Source organism: Phyllobates terribilis, unplaced genomic scaffold, assembly GCF_046119375.1.
Source record: "Phyllobates terribilis strain yellow unplaced genomic scaffold, ASM4611937v1 Scaffold_5__5_contigs__length_657084704, whole genome shotgun sequence".
Lineage (NCBI taxonomy): Eukaryota > Metazoa > Chordata > Amphibia > Anura > Dendrobatidae > Phyllobates > Phyllobates terribilis.
In genome coordinates, this window is record NW_027362765.1 from 482,402,368 (window position 1) to 482,415,867 (window position 13,500).

Genomic DNA, 13,500 nt, shown 5'->3' on the forward strand with positions numbered 1-13,500 from the left:
AACGGTGTTCGAAGGTGTTCGACGAACAGTTCGACGAACAGTTCGGCAAACACACGGGTGTTCGACGAACCGAACCGAACTCGAACACTACGGGGGTGGCTCAACACTAGTGATAAGGGAAGAATTTTTTTGTTTGTCAGTTAAACTCATTGATGGTGATGTGTGTCAGGGCTCTTTATATCACTGTAAGCAATTGCAGACACCTGTGCTAATTAGTTTGGCAGGTGTGTCCAATGAAAGGCAAGACTACTTAAGAAGTCTGTCCCACATTATTAAGCAGCCTACATTTTCTGCCAAAATGGGAAAGAAAAAGGATGTGTCGGCAGCTGAGAAGCAACAAATTGTGGAGTGTTTAGGTCAAGGCATGACTACAATCAACATTGCCAAGACACTTCATCCTGAGCATCGCACAATCAAGAAGTATGTAGCTGATTCACAGTACACACGTGTGCGTGCTGATAAGGGAAAATTGAGGACTCTTTCCTACAGGCAATTACGTCAGGTTAAAAGAGCAGCGGCAAAAAAGCTTTGTCATAGCAGCAGACAAGTTTTTGAAGCTGCTGGTGCCTCCAACGTCCCCCGAACAACAAGATGCAGAGTCCTTCAGAGGTTTGCAGCTGTGCGTAAGCCATCCTGTCGACCTCCTCTATCCACTGCACACAAGCAGAAACGGCTCGAGTGGGCCAAACAATACATGAAGACTGACTTCAAAACTGTTTTCTTCACCGATGAGTGCTGTGCAACGCTCGGTGGTCCAGATGGATGGAGTGGAGGATGGCTGGTTGATGGACATCCCACGCAAACACGGCTACGGCGCCAACAAGGACGAGGTGGAGTAATGTTTTGGGCTGGAATCAAGGGGAGAGAGATTGTCGGCCCCTTTAGAATCCCTGAAGGGGTAAAGATGAACTCCATAATGTATGTGGAGTTTCTCAAACAGCACTTCCTGCCATGGTTCAAGAAGAAGAACCGTGTATTCCGCAGCAAGATCATTTTCATGCATGATAATGCACCGTCTCATGCTGCACTTAACACATCTGCATCTCTGGCTGATATGGGCATAAAAGGGGACAAACTTATGGTGTGACCCCCATGCTCCCCTGACCTCAACGCCATTCAGAACCTCTGGAGCATCATCAAAAGGAGTGTCTATGATGGCGGGAGGCAGTTCACATCTAAGCAACAGCTCTGGGAGGGTATTCTGTCCTCATGCAAAACAATTGAAGCAGAAACCATCCAAAACCTGACAAATTCAATGGACGAGAGAGATGAGAAGCTCCTTTCGAACAAGGGGTCCTATGTGCAAATGTAACATCACCTAGAATAAAGTTTTGAGTTGAAAACTGTTTGATTTCAGTTTCTAACAACCTGCTAATGCTTATAATTTCAAAAATGACCATTTTTTTGTTCTTTATTAAAATGAAAAGGTTGGTTGAAGAGTGTGGGGGATCTAAGAGTGTGGCAACCCAGTAGTCAGGATTACTTTGAATTCTGACAATCTGAGGGTCATGTTGCAGGTAGTGCAGCAAGAAGGCACTCATGTGTTTTGCGCATCTAGGAGCCCCAAAATTATTTTCCGGGCTAGATGCAGCTAAAAATTATTATTAATTTTAAATCTGGTGGAGCTTAGTATAGATGGCCTAATAGAATCAGTACTGCAAACTGCTACAAAGCCCAAATTATTTTCCAGCCAAGATACAGATAAACATGATTAGTAATTTTAAATCTGGTGGAGCTTAGTATAGATGGCCTAATAGAATCAGTACTGCAAACTGCTACAAAGCCCAAATTATTTTCCAGCCAAGATACAGATAAACATGATTAGTAATTTTAAATCTGGTGGGGTTTAGTATAGATGGCCTAATAGAATCAGTACTGAACACTGCTACAAGGCCCAAATTATTTTCCAGCCAAGATACAGATAAACATGATTAGTAATTTTAAATCTGGTGGAGCTTAGTATAGTTGGCCTAATAGAATCAGTACTACACACTGCTACAAGGCCCAAATTATTTTCCAGCCAAGTTACAGATAAACATGATTAGTAATTTTAAAGCTTAAAACGGTTGGTGAGGTGATTTTAACAAATCATCAAGCTTTTACTCTCCCCAGGATGACACAGGGGTAGAAAAGTAATTTTGGATCCATGATTTGTTCATCTTTATGAACGTGAGTCTGTCTACATTATCAGTGGAGAGCCGCATGCTCTTATCTGTCAGCACACCACCAGCAGCGCTGAACACACGTTCAGACAGAACGCTGGCTGCTGGGCATGACAAGATCTCCAAGGCGTAAGTGGCGAGCTCCGGCCATTTTTCCAGATTGGAAGCCCAAAAAGAGCAAGGGTCCAGTGACACAGTCATGGCTTCAATGTTTTCTTGGAGATACTCCTGTACCATCGTCTCTAGGTGTTGACTATGTGTCAGACTTCTTGTCTCCTGTGGCCTTGCAAAGGATGGGCTAAAAAAGTGGTGAAATGATTCCGCAAAATTGATGTTACCAGCAGATACTGTGTTTCTGTTACGTTTTGAGAGCTGAACACTTGACGGTCCCACGGTTGGCAAGTTGGAACTGTGAGATTCACTAAGTGCACCACTAGTGTTTTGGGGAAAAGCACATGTAAGATTCTGCAACAGGGTCTGCTGCTGATACTCCTGCATGCGTGCATCTCTTTCTATGGCAGGAATAATTTCTGAAAATTTACTTTTGTACCTGGGATCTAACAGTGTGGCAACTCAGTAGTCAGGATTATTTCTAATTCTCACAATTCGAGGGTCATGTTGCAGGTAGTGCAGCAAGAAGGCACTCATGTGTCTTTCGCATCCAGGAGCACCAAGTCCCTGTTGTGTTGGTGACGAGGTAACAATCATGCTTCCTTCCTCTGCCCTCTCCCCCCAACCTCGCACAACAGAAATGTGATCAAGGTCTCCCTCATCTGAGGAGTCTTCCATCAGTTCGTCCTCCACTTCTTCCTGGGCTCCTGCACCTTCCTCACTAGTTTGGCTGCTACCATGCGCCCTGGTAAAACCATCTCCCCCACCCTCACATGCCTGCAGCCTTGGTGCTGCCGACCGTCTGGACCTTGCAGATGTTAGCCCTTCTGCATACAACTCCTCCTCCTCTACTTCCTCCACCTCCTCTTGTGCCACCACCTGACTCCGAATTCTGTTTAACATGTGCTCCAGCATGTAAATCACCGGAATAGTCATGCTGATAATGGCATCGTCAGCACTAAACATCTTCGTCGCCATTTCAAAACTGTGCAGAAGGGTGCATAGGTCCCTGATCTGAGACCACTCCTCCAGTGTGATTTGCCCCACCTCTGGATCTCGTTGGCCCAGGCTATACGTCATAACGTATTGCACCTGGGCTTGTCGGTGCTGCCACAGTCGCTGCCACATGTGCAGAGTTGAATTCCACCGGGTAGGCACATCGCATTTTAGCCGGTGAAGTGGCAGGCCCAACGACTTCTGTAGAGATGTAAGTCACTGAGCTGCAGGATGCGAACGGCGGAAGTGAGCACACAGCAACCGTGCCCTCTGCAGAAGGCCATCTAGTCCGGGATAGTCGGCAAAAAATTGCTGGACAACCAGGTTCAACACGTGAGCAATACAAGGCACGTGTGTGACATTGCCCCGGCGAAGGGGCGCACCCAGGTTTGCAGCATTGTCGCACACGGCCTTCCCTGGTTTCAGGTCCAGTGGAGACAACCATTCATGAAACTGGTTCTCCAGAGCTGACCACAACTCCTCAGCTGTGTGACTCACATTTCCCAGACATTTCAAAGTAAAAAACGCCTGATGACGTTGAGCCCTGCTGCCAGCATAGTAAGGAGGTGTGCAGGATCCCTTCTGCGCAGTTAGAAAGCTTGTGGCATGACCAGACAAGCTTTGGGTGCAGGTGGAGGATCGAGAGGAGGTTGAGGAGGCAGGAGCAGTGGAGGAACTTTGAGATAAAGAGGATTGACGCACAGCTCATGGGGACGGCAAGACTTGGGCAGCAGCCCCTTGTCCTGCTGTCACCATAGTTAACCAGTGCCCATTCAGCGACATGTAATGCCCCTGTCCATGCCTACTCGTCCAAGTGTCTGTTGTGAAATGCACCCTGTCACACACAGAGTTTCTCAAAGAAGCGGTGATGTTGTGTGCAACATGCTGGTGGAGCTCAGGCACACCATTCTTTGAGAAGTAGTGCCGACTGGGCATCTGGTACTGGGGCACTGCGACGGACATAAGGTCTCGAAAATCCTCTGTGTCCACCAGGTGGAAAGGAACCATTTCTGTAGCCAAGAGATTGTAGATGGTGAAATTCAACCTCTTAGCTTTCTCATGGCTAGGAGGAAATGGTCTTTTACTTGTCCACATCTGAGGGACCGAGGGCTGGCTGTTGTGCTTAGACGGGGTTGAGAAGGGTGTCCCCGGCAAACTGCCAGTCTGTGAGGAAGATGCAGGCAGACATGTTAGGTTGCCTTGATCCAAAGGTGGTGCTATCGATGTCGGACAGCGCTGAACACCAGCTGGTGTTTCCACCTCCAAAGAAAATGATGACCTGCCAATCACGCTGGCTGTTGCGGGTAAAGAGGTGGCAGGTCTGCGTCCCAAAACAGGTGTGACTGCTGTCCCCCCAGTCACAGAGGATGAAGAAGCCGCGGATGCACAAGATGTGGTAGACGGTGGTTGGCCCGGCCGGCTAGGCAGCATTGTAGCACAGTGAGCTTCCCACTGCAACTTATGCTTCATATCCATGTGCCGGTTCATGCATGAAGTACTCAAACTATGTATTTTTTGGCCTCTACTTAGCTTTTGCTGACAAATGTTACAGATAACACGAGTTGGGTCATCTTTATCGATCTGAAAAAATGCCCAGGCTATGCAAGGCTTAGCACCCATGCGACCTGAAGAGCCACCACGACTTGTGGTCAGAGGCAGAGTTGTGTTTGAGGATGCAGTTGTTGACGTGCTTCCAGTACTAAATCTCTGTCCAGGAAGGCGCAAAGTGACCTCGTCGTCACTAGCATCCTCCTCCACCTCCTCTGCTGACATCATCTCTTGGCTGACTGTGGGTTGACAGTAAGTGGGATCTCCAACCTCGTCATCATCACCCTGTGTGTTATCACACCCGTCGTCCTCAGAGCCAACCTCTTCCTGCCCTGACAAAAAACTAAAGTTGTCGCTCCAATCAGGTATTTGAGTCTCATCATCGTCTTCCTCATTGTCTCCACCAACAGGAGTTACAGTTTGGGAACGAGGGTCTACATTACGGTCAGAACCTTCTGCGTCTGGTCCTGGATCCGACTCATAAAGATTCTGGGCATCAGTGCAGATCATTTCCTCGTCTGGATTCACAGAAGTTCTGGAGCCGACCTCTGATTCCCAGGCTATAGTATGAGTAAACAGCACTGCAGACTCAACCATCTGTTCTACCCCATACTCAGACGGGCAGCTGGAGACTTGGGAGCTGAGAGGAAGCAAGTGCGATTGGGGTGACACCTCTGAGGACTGGAGTATTTGTGATGTTGAAGTTGAGGTGGAGGAGAGCCCACTTAAAGGAGCACTTGATATCCGTTGAAGCACCTGCTGTTTTTGTGCCTCTTCTATAATTTGAAGCGATTGGCGTGGCCGTAAGAAAGGGATCTTATCACATTGTCCGCTAAAAGAAGTAGACATCTTAGTTTGGCTGGAAGATGGTCTTTCTTCTGCATATGTTACTGTTGCTTTAACACCTACCCCAGGGACACAACCTTTTTTTCCCTTCCCAACACTCCTATTCCCCTTTCCACCAGCAGCAGGCCTTTTTCCACTCATTTTGGTGGTTAACTAATTCACAACTCTGGAGTTGTTTGCACAAAAAAACAATGGATGGGAACCGAGCAGAGCTGAGTGGCCAAACTGTGGTATTAGCCCAAAAGTATTGGCTGGGTTAGTTGCAGATAAAAATTATTTTGAATTTGCAACCTGCTGGAGGTTAGTATAGATTGACTAATAGAACAAGTCCCACACACTGCTAGAAGCCGAAATATTTTTTCAGAGCTAGATGCAGAAAAAAATTATATTGAATTTGCAACCAGCTGGAGGTTAGTACAGATGGACTAATAGAACAAGTCCCACACACTGCTAGAAGCCGAAATAGTTTTTCAGAGCTAGATGCAGAAAAAAATTAGATTGAATTTGAACCTGATGGAGGTTAGTATAGATGGACTAATAGAACAAGTCCCACACACTGCTAGAAGCCGAAATATTTTTTCAGAGCTAGATGCAGAAAAAAATTATATTGAATTTGCAACCTGATGTAGGTTAGTATAGACGGACTAATAGAACAAGTCCCACACACTGCTAGAAGCCTAAATATTTTTTCAGAGCTAGATGCAGGAAAAAATTATATTGAATTTGCAACCTGCTGGAGGTTAGTATAGATGGACTAATAGAACAAGTCCCACACACTGCTAGAAGCCAAAATATTTTTTCAGAGCTAGATGCAGAAAAAAATTATATTGAATTTGCAACCTGATGGAGGTTAGTATAGATGGAATAATAGAACAAGTCCCACACACTGCTAGAAGCTGAAATATTTTTTCAGAGCTAGATGCAGAAAAAAATTATATTGAATTTGCAACCTGATGTAGGTTAGTATAGACGGACTAATAGAACAAGTTACACACACTGCTAGAAGCCGAAATATTTTTTCAGAGCTAGATGCAGAAAAAAATTATATTGAATTTGGAACCTGCTGGAGGTTAGTATAGATGGACTAATAGAACAAGTCCCACACACTGCTAGAAGCCGAAATATTTTTTCAGAGCTAGATGCAGAATTTTTTTTTATTGAATTTGCAACCTGATAGAGGTTAGTATAGATGGACTAATAGAACAAGTCCCACACACTGCTAGAAGCCGAAATATTTTTTCAGAGCTAGATGCAGAAAAAAATTATATTGAATTTGCAACCTGCTGGAGGTTAGTATAGATGGACTAATAGAACAATTCCCACACACTGCTAGAAGCCGAATTATTTTTTCAGAGCTAGATGCAGAAAAAAATTATATTGAATTTGCAACCTGATGGAGGTTAGTAAAGATGGATTAATAGAACAAGTTCCACACACTGCTAGAAGCCGAAATAGTTTTTCAGAGCTAGATGCAGATAAAAAGTATATTGAATTTGCAACCTGATGGAGGTTTGTATAGATGGACTAATAGAATGATGCTACGCCCAAAAGTTTTTACTTCACTAGGTGCAGTAAAAAAAATTGTATTCTATACACAGGTGGTGTAGCTTGCAACACAGATAGGCTTCTCCATTGACTAACACACACTGCAAGAGTACAAAAAGGATTTGCTTTGCTAGATTTAGCCAAATGCTGTGAAAAAAACTTGCACAGCACTGGCACAGACCTGCCTTGCAAAAAGTGATAGGAACTGATGTAACCTAGCCCTCAAAAGGACTGCAATTACAATTAGTCTTTACTCCCAACCTATCTATTTAAGAGCACAGACCTGCCTGATAAAAGTCGTAGGAAATGATGTAACCTTGTCCTTAAAAGGACTGCAATCACAACTATTCCCTACTCCCAAGCTATCTGTAGATTTGTGCGAAAATTGGCTTGAAATTAACAAAGTATAGCGCACACAGCAACAGCGGTGCCATCTAACACGCAGCTGCAGCAGTGAGAAAATGGTGGCGACGGGGAAAATGGCTGGGTCTTATAGGGCAAGGATATGTGACATACACAGCCAATGACACATACCCTTGCTTGTGTGAAAAAAAGCAGTTCGCTCCGTGTGTGCACTGCTGATAGGCTGACAGATTGCACCTACCCACTGTAAATGCGGGAAAGAGAAAAAAAATGGAGATCTTCATTATTTCAGCAGAGATCCATCCCCTGCCCCTCCCCCCGCCCCGCTGTACACTCAAACTGCGTATTAACATTAATTTTCAGCATTACTGAGAAAAAATCCAGTTATGATTTTGGTGCATGAACAGTTATCGAACATAACCTCGAAGAGCCGAATTTTTTTCAAATCGTTCGTGTTCGCCGAACGGCTCGAACACCGCCCAAAACAGCTCGAATTTGAGATTGGCGAACAGTTCGAGTCGAACACCGCTCATCTCTACTCATGATCATGAATAATTTACTCATTGTGTAGGAGGCCGATCACTGCTGCTGTCTACCTTCAGATCTTTGTGTTGAAGCATGATTGACCCAGGACCCGCAATCCTCTATGTCTGGAGGACGTGTTGCATCCCAGTGTCCAACTGTGTCCTGGCTTCCACAATATTAACCCAGTGTGAAGGCTTCAGTGAGATGGACCATCCCTGACCACATTTACTTGTCCACGTGTTTGTGGTTAGGCTGTCCTTCCCACTAAATGCACTGGGGAGGGCACAAGTAATGTTTTGGTATGCGCGCTTGTGTATAAGGCACACTGGGACATATAGGGGCGACTAGGGACCGTTTATAGACACCCGGTTGCCCCCAGGAGGCTGTGGACCGTGTGTAGGCACCCGGCCGCCGGGCGGCTGGGAACTGAGTATGGATACCAGGCTGCCGACGCAGCCATGACATGGTGTGGTGGCCGGCGTCTGCCTCCACAAGCCTAAAAGGCCTAATTTCAAGTGCAAGCAAGCTAGCAGTATGGTATTGCAGCCTGGGGGTGGGTGGGTGGCAGGCTGCACACTTACGCTTGCATTCCAAGAAAACAAAGCAGATGCTAACTTCTATCATCATCATCATGCTCCTTACCTTAGCACTCTCAAATCCCCTGATGGAGAAGCCAGGGCCCACCGGAGGAGTCTGGTTGTCTGGTGGGCTCGGCCAATGCTGCCCTAAAGCAGGCCAGGCAAAGAAAAGTGTGGGAAAGGTTACCGGGACAAATAGGGGTGGCTGGGGACCGAGTATGGACACCCGGCTGCCCCCTGGCGGCTGGGAACCGAGTGTGGACAACCGGCCACGGGGCGGCTGGGTACAGAGTATGGATACCAGGCCCCCGACGCAGCCATGACATGGTGGCCGGAGTCTGCCTCCACAAGCCTAAAAGGCCTCATTTCAAGTGCAAGCAAGCTAGCAGTATGGTACTGCAGCCTGGGGGTGCGTGGGTGGCAGGCTGCATACTTGCGCTTGCATTGCAAGGAATGGGGGAGGTACAATTGAACACTGCCCTGGGACAAGGACTTACACGGGGATAGTTGCAAGTCTGCATCTTCTGATGCGGCAAGTATCACTTCTGATGAGCACACTTTAAGCAGTGACCTGGGTGTCAGAGATGCTTCCAGGGGTCTTCCCCATGCTGTTCCCGTGTCTTTTCAGCACTGTATGCATGTGTCACACAGCACATGGCCAGATAAGGTAAAATGTAAAATGTTAAAATGACATTTCCCGGTGAATGCATTTGTCACGGTTGAAAGCAATACAGAAGTGCTAAAACGCATAAAAATTGCTACTTGTGATCATAACCCAAGGTGTGGAGGAGTATTTTTGTTTTTGGTTATTTATTTTACCTTATACAGAAGTCTTTACCCTGGAAAGGATGTTCCTTAACATATTTCACAGGAAAGCAGTTTCAGTTTCGTTTTTGAATGTTTTATTGTGAGCCCGAAAAAGTGGCTTAATACCACTGACCACGTTGTTGACAGCAGTGACCTGGGGGTCAGAAATGCTTCCTGGGGCGATCCCCATGCAGTCCCCATGCCATTTGAGCACTGTCACTATAGTTTTGGGCACTTTTTAGGCTTTCTACAGACTGCCGGGGGTGCCGCCACAAAAATGCTCGGGTCTCCCATAGACTAACTTGGGCTCGTTGCTCTGGTAGAGCACCTGAGTATCATGGTGAGCTCCGCCCGAGCTTCAAGCACCCGAGCATTTTAGTGCTCGCTCAACACTAATTATTAATAGAAAATTCTGTAAGATGCCCAATCCTCCTGGTTTTCGGAGACAAAACACATGAGGTATGTCTCCAGATTCTGGTTAATGCTCTCGGTCTGCCCATTTGACTGAGGATGGAAGGCTGAGGAAAAGGACAGTTGCACCCCCAGTCGAGAACAGAATCCTCTCCAGAACTTGGAAACAAACTGGGTCCCCCGATCTGACACCACATCGGAGGGAACCCCGTGAAGCTTCACAATCTCACTTATAAACACCTGAGCAAGAGTCTTGGCATTCGGAAGTGCCGGTAATGCGGCAAAGTGAACCATTTTACTGAACCTGCCTACAACCACCAAAACCACACTCTTGCCTGCAGATACTGGTAGGTAAGTAGTAAAATCCATAGACAAGTGTGTCCATGGCCTGCTAGGAATAGGTAGCAGAAGAAGATTTCTAGACTGATGGGTATGCGATAATTTAGAATGCGCACAAATACTACAAGCAGACAAGTGTTCAATCACATCCCGATGCAATCCCGACCACCAAAAGCGATGAGAAAGGATGTCCGCAGTTGCCTTACTACCTGGATGACCAGCAAGCACAGAGTTGTGATGTTCCTTAATTTCATTGCAGCGCAGTTTAGATGGTATAAATAACCTTCCTGAAGGACAGGAGGCAGGGGCGTCCCCCAGGACCTCAAACACCTCACCCTCCAGTTCAGGGTACAATGCCGAAATGACTACCCCCTTCTGTAAAATTGGGGCAGGGTTCTCATGGTCACCACCACCAGGGAAGCTGCAAGGCTAAGCATCAGCCTAGACGCTTTTGACCCCTGGAAAGAAAGTGACAACAAAATTGAACCTAGTTAAAACAGGGACCATCTAGCTTGGCTAGGGTTGAGACGTTTAGACAATTGAAGATATAACAGGTTATTATTGTCTGTGATAACAGTAATAGAATGTCGCCATTCTCCGTACGCCAATTTAATCGCCAACATTTCCTATTACCCACATCATAATTTCTCTCAGCCGAAGATAATTTCTTAGAAAAGAAAGTGCAAGAACGCTATTTACCAGGGGACGGACCCTGAGACAACACAGCCCAAATCCCCACCTCCGACGCATCAACTTCCACAATAAAGGATTGGGAAGCATCGGTCTGAGTGAGTATAGGTGCAGTGGCAAAACAGCTCTTTAGGGAGGAAAAATCCTGCAGGGTAGCATCCGACCATTTAGAAAAATCAGACTCCTTCCTTGTCATGTCAGTGAGCGGTTTCACAGTTACTGAATAATTTTGGATAAATTTACAATAAAAATTAGTAAAGCCCAGAAAACGCTGTATAGCCTTTAGTTTCTCGGGACGGTCCTGATCAAGGACAGCATGGATCCTCTCCGGATCCATCCGAAAACCCGAAGATGACAACATGTACCCCAAAAACTCCACCTCCTGGCTAGCGAAAACACAGTTTTCTAGTTTGGCATATAGTTTGCTATTCCTTAATATCTGAAGCACCTGTTAAACATGCCCCTAATGTGTCTCAAAATCAGATGAATAAACCAAAATATCATTCAGATAGACCACCACAAACCTGCCCACCAAATGATGGAAAATATCATTAATGAAATGTTGGAACACCGCAGGCGCATTGGTGAAACCAAAAGGCCTAATTAGACTCTCGAAATGCCCTTCAGGGGTATTGAACGTTGTTTTCCATTCATCCCCCTCTCTGATTCTAACCAGATTGTAGGCTCCCCTTAAATCCCACTTGGAGAACACCTTAGTTCATACAACCTGGCTGAACAAATCTGGAATCAGAGGAAGAGGGAATGGATCTCGGATACTAAATCAATTTAATTCCTGGAAATCTAAACAGGGACGTAGACCGACATCTTATTTCTTCACGAAGAAAAAACCTGCCGCTTTGGGCGAAGATGAGGGTCTGATATGTCCCTTCTCCCGACTTTCCGCAATGAAATCCTTCATGACTTGTCTCTCAGGGCAAGAAAGATTATACAGTCTGGACTTTGGTAGTTTAGCTCCGGGGTTCAAGTTAATAGGATAGTCATATGCACGATGAGGAGGCAAATCCTGACACCCCCTCCCAGAAAAAAACGTCCTCAAAACCAGACAAAAATGCAGATAAGGTCATCGTAGAGAATGTAAAAAGGGAAATGTTTAAACAGTTCTCATGGTAGTAATCTCCCCACTCAATGTTCTCTCTAAATTGCCAATCCACCAACAGATTATGCTTCACCAACCAGGGTAGGCCCAGTACAATTGGGAAGACCGTCCAGGACATAGCAAGGAATTATCTCACAATGAACCGACCCCATCCTCAGTCTTACATTATGTACAATCTGAGTTAGAGCTTTCTGTGCAAGTGGCGCTGAGCCGATGGTGAAGGTGGGAATCGGTTTAGCTAAATTACAGCAAGCAAGACCTTGAGTTCTCATAAACACAGCATCAACCATGCTGACTCCAGCTGCACTGTCAACAAGCACAGAAATTTTCTCAGTCTTGCCCTCTAGCACCACCTCTGCTGTCAGGACAAACTGAGAATTGCAGGTTGATGATAAACGCACCCCTTGATTATCCAACTCCAGACTACCAACGGCTAATAGAGTTTCCTTTTGCTTAGGAATCGAGGGGCAGACCCCAATAAAATGTCCCTTTTTTTTGTTGATCTCAGGGGAAACATACAATGCAGAGGCACCCACTGACTTCATGGGTTCCTCCACCTTCACCAGTACTGGTTCACCCCCAGATCGCTGCCCTGGCAAAGGGGCATTACCCTGAAAAGAGGGCTCTGGAGAAGGTGGTCTCACGTATGGCCAAAGATATGGCAGCCTCCAAGGACTCAAAGCATATTTCAACTTTTCAGTAAGGCCCTGACAAAATTGGCATCTGAGAGCCGGGTCATTCCATTTTGCATAAGTTGCCCATCTGCGGAAATCAGAGCTATACGTCTCTACTGACTGATTCCACTGATGAAGACGACGCAGCCTAGACTCAATCAAGGAGATTCGGTCAGGGTCATTATAGATGAGGGCTAGAGCCCCGAAAAAACCCTCCACAGACAGGAGGCAAACCAAACCCTGCAGCAAAGAGCCCAGAATTGAGGATCTCCTTGCAGTAGTGAGAGCACAATCCCCACTCGCTGCTTCTCATCTCCAGAGGAGTAAAGATGGAGTTTAAAATACAGTTTGCAAGCTTCCTTGAACACAAAAAACTTGTCCTTACCTCCTGAAACCTGTCCGGGAGGGCAGCCTTGGGTTCAAGCTGGACTGGCCTACCCGCAGAGACCCCAACATTAGGGACCTGCAGCTGCTGTTGCTGCTGCTGAACCTCATAGCAGAGGTCAGTTACCTCCAGAGACAGCCTGTGCAGCTGCTCTGCCAGCTCTGCAACAGGATTCATGAACCAAGGGAGAAAGAAAAAAAAACACTCCCGAAAAAAAAAACACACAAAAATAAAACCACTTGTCAGATTTTTTTTCTCTATTTATGATGGCTGGTGATAATGTCACACAATTTGTGGGAAAGACTAAGTGCAATATGAAGGGAAGAGGAGGAGGAGGCCCAAACACTAGGGAAAGGGGGAGTGAAGACCCCTAGGCAGAGCTAATATCACCCTGCCTACCCTA